This window comes from Fundulus heteroclitus, unplaced genomic scaffold, assembly GCF_011125445.2.
Source record: "Fundulus heteroclitus isolate FHET01 unplaced genomic scaffold, MU-UCD_Fhet_4.1 scaffold_83, whole genome shotgun sequence".
Taxonomy (NCBI): Eukaryota; Metazoa; Chordata; class Actinopteri; order Cyprinodontiformes; family Fundulidae; genus Fundulus; species Fundulus heteroclitus.
Window position 1 is genome coordinate 682221 of NW_023397285.1, and position 4220 is coordinate 686440.

The 4220-nt window shown below is 44.4% G+C and overlaps 1 long non-coding RNA gene across 1 annotated transcript; it reads left to right on the forward strand.

Annotated features, from left to right (window-relative positions):
* The first annotated feature begins 2998 nt into the window (after nt 1–2998).
* LOC118562204 lies at nt 2999–4220 on the forward strand. The gene is made up of 3 exons (XR_004930515.1): nt 2999–3120; nt 3953–4016; nt 4192–4220. It is a non-coding gene; the product is annotated as an uncharacterized LOC118562204 (long non-coding RNA).

Below are 4220 nucleotides of genomic sequence, written 5' to 3' on the forward strand. Positions count from 1 at the left end.
AAATGTACCCCTCTCCTTCTCTGGCCATCATTGGGGGAAGGACCCTAACTGCACTGGGGTTCCACCAGTGTGAGGACTGTCTCGGGAATATTAAGGGTGTCTGCTTGTCCTCCCTCTAGGAGCTCGAGTGGCGACTGGGGAGCGCTGGAGAGCTTGTGCGACGACTGAAGACCTGGAGGAGGCTCGAGCGATGACTGAAGACTTGGAAGAGGCTCGACCAGTGACTGGGGACCACTGGAAAGCTCGGCCGATGGCTGGGGAGCGCTGGAAAGCTCGAGAGACGACTGAAGACCAGAAGGAGACTTGAGCAAGAGCTGCATCCCAGGAGGCAGCTTGGGCGACGACTGGAGGCCAGGAGGCTGCTTGGTCGATGACTGGACGGCAGGAGGCAGCTCGTTCGACGACTTGACGCCAGGAGGCAGCCCGGTCGACGTCTTGATGCCAGGAGGCAGCCCGGTCGACGTCTTGATGCCAGGAGGCAGCTCGGCCGACGACTGGACGCCAGGATGCAGCTCGGCCGACGACTCGACGACAGGTGGCAGCTCGGCCGACGACTCGTCGACAGGTGGCAGCTTGGCCGAAGACTCGTCGACAGAGGGCAGATCCACCAGCGACTGAAGACCAGGAGGGGCCACCTGCGGGGGACCCCAGCGAGGCAGAGTCTGAGGCGGGCGTCACGGAGGGCGACCCCGACAAGGCAGAGTCTCAGGTGGCCGACAGCGGAGTAGGACTCTCGGCAGCCGGCAAAGCAGCAGCAGGGATCTTGGCGGCCGGTGAAGCAAGACCCTCTGATGCCAGCGGCAGAGAGGAGTCCTCGGCGGTCATTGCTGTGACGTGCGGCACACCCACGCAGGCTGGGGCCATAGCTTTTGCCGCACCCACCAGAAACGACGGGGCAGAGTTCTTGGCGGTCGTCTCTATGGTGTGCATTGCAACCACACGGGCTTCGGCTGTGGCGTGAGATGCACCCTCGCAAACAGCGTCCAACGCGTTAGCCCTCAATTGGCACTGTGTTCTTCTCCCTCTGCCTCCAGAGAAGATTGAACAGCGCAATCACGTCCAGCCCAATTGCCCTGCCCTCTCGTGGTCGGGTCATTTCTGTCAGGGTGCGGGTGCAAGGACCTAGGCGGCAACGAGGCGGAGACAGGCACATGGTGCAAAAAAAAAGAGATTTTAATCAAAAAGGAGACTTACAGGGGGCACAGAGGTCAAGGGGGAAAACACAGACTGGAGACAGGCTTCCACACAGAGGATGCAACACAGAATTACCCGACAACGGGGAAACAAACCAAGGGAACTTAAATACAGCTGGGGATCAAAGCAACAGGTGAGTTCAGTTAACTACATGAGTCCACGGCTCGGAGGTCCTGACAATATGTGAGGAGCATTTCAAATTATATTCTTGATTTAACAGGGAGCCAATGAAGGGAAGCAAAAATAAGAGAAATATTATCTCTCATTTCAATTTACATCAGAACTTGTTTAACTCATTTCATAAATCGTGTTAAATTATTTAACATGATTTAATAATTAGTTTTTATTTACACAAATGTCCACTGCATTCACCCTCTAGCATATTTAAGTCATTCTCTACTTCTGCCACCACAATTAGGAAGGTCATCATGAGAAGTGACAAAGCTTGACTTCCAATGGTAGCTGCATATGGTAATAAAATGCAGTTACAGTAACTTCGGAAGTAGAAATTTGCTAGCATACAGGATATGACTAAAATGCTGTCAAAAACAACCTAAACAGTTTTTCATCTCACATCTTTAAAGCATGTTAGATCATTAGAACAGTTAAATCTTTGTTTGTAAGATTACTTGGTTAAAATTTTCAAAGAAAAATGTTTCTGTTATTTGCAGGCTCTCACATCAAAGCTTGATAGACAGTGGAACGCAGGCACATGCAAGGACACACACACACACATTTACATACACACCTGCACAACTGAGCTAATGATGGGTAGAGGAACCAAAATTTGTTAGAACTACAAGCCTGTGTCTTTATACCTTAATGACAGTCATTATTCTGTCACACTGTGACTCTCACTATGCAGACACGTTACTGACTGCAAGATATTTTCCTTGCCACACTATAATTACACATGACTGATTATGCACACACGTGTCACAGTATGTTTGTGAGTCATTGCCTATGCAGGCAATTCCTCATTGCTGCTCTTAATTACAGTGATGACTGACAGCTGTTATAAACAGAAGCTCTTCTATATCTATCAGATTTGATGGCCCTAGGAAGCCAGAAATCAAAGGAAATAAAATTATAAAAAGGAGAGTAGGGAAAGTGAGTCTAACTAAAGATACGTTTATCATCAGAAAATTTGTTATTGAAGTGGAAATGAAAAACAAAAGAAACTATATATATGATTGTGGGGTATGATATGCATAATTTTATTAAGCTGGCTTTCATCCTCATTGTTAGAGTTTATAAAGGGTTCATGAGTAGACATACTTTTTAAATAACAATACATTTAATTTAGACATTTAAAAAAGCCTGGAATGGATGTATCTATATTATAATACATGTGGGCATTGTTTTGGGTATGATTTTTTTATCATCACTACATTTAACCAAGTCTACTTGATATTCTTTGCAATATTTTGTTTGTATTAACATTTTGCTAAATGCATCAAACATGATGAACAGAGATATGGAGACAACTGGGGCTTATATCGATTATAATGTATTTAACAATAAGGATATTCTATTTCCACCACAATAGCTAACAGAGTGGTCACTATTGTTGTTCTACAGGTAATGATTTTATGTCAGACAAATATAAATTTGTTGCCTTAAAAAAGTTGTGATGGAACGTACCATCTTGTTCTGTTAACAAATTGCTGTGGTTTGTTCAAAGACCCTTTTCACAGTGACGTCATGCAACTTCCGTTCTGCGGTGAAGCAGGGTATCTTTATTTTCGCTTTCTCCGCGAGCAGTGTTTTTACATAGGGAGTTCACACAGTCCCCCTACCAATCTACCCAAATTTCGTTTGGGAGACTTGCACAGACTGGTACAAAAGCTTTTGGGCACACCAGCCTCCAAACTCGACAAAGACTACAAGTTCTTGTTCTGGAACAATACCTTTTCGATTATGAAGGTGAGAGCTTTGTTGTCTTAGCTCTGTTGTTAGCATAGATGCTAGGATAATGATAGCTATGCTACCAACAAGACTTTTGTCATTTATTAGTTTTCTATTTCTCCATTATATTGCTATGCTAGCCTTATTGCTATATCAGCTATTCTGTTTCACAGCTTTTAGCCAATGAGTCACACCTGCGATATAGTTGATGTATAATGTTGAGCTTTTTCATACTTTGTTTTGGAACAGTGTCAAATGCTGTTGGCCACTTGGTCACAGTTAGAGCACACTGTCACAGCTCTATGAATAAAAATGAGGAGCCTCATTCCCTTCAGCTTTTTCTTTTTGGGTAGTATTACTGCGGTTGCAGACTTTGCACTATCCCACAAAATTCCTCTGTGGGTTCAGTGTGTTTCTCAGTCCTGTCAGTAGATTTGGAGCCTCAATAAATAAAATAATTCTGCCCATTCCTGTTAAAACTGTGATAGTTTAGGACATCAAAGACTGGGAAAGACGCTGTCAATAATGTTGCATGCACATTAATAATCAGTTCATTATAGTATTTATGGATTATGCTGCCGTCGGGGCAAACCCCTCGTGTCCTATACTGTTATTTTTCAGGAACTGACCAAAAAAACATGGATTTTAAAAACTTCAGACATCACAATTCATATATTTTAGTTATTTATTACATAGATAGGCATTCATCGGTTTTTAATATTTTGACTAAATCATGCTCGCATGAATTAGTGTTCTTGACTAAAGTCAAATGGAGGTTGCTGCTATGTTGCTGCTTTGATAAATTAAACATTAGCTAAATTCACCTAAAACAGCATGTCTCTATTTCTAGTTTCCACTGGATAACAAAGAGGACCCCGTGGCTCTGGAGTGCCTGGCGTGTCCTTGTGCTGCAGGTAAAGCTCTATGTAATCACATAATAGCCTTGCTACTTCATAGCAGCTCTGTCCATTTTACCTTTTACCTGTCCTGTTTATCCTGCTGCCTTGCTCCGGTTCCCCCCTGCCTTACAGAAGAGCCTGCTGCCGAGCTCTGGTGGGTTCTCCCCTGAACTGTCAATTCTCTGCCAAGCTGTAGACCCTGCTGCCTGTTCCTGGTTC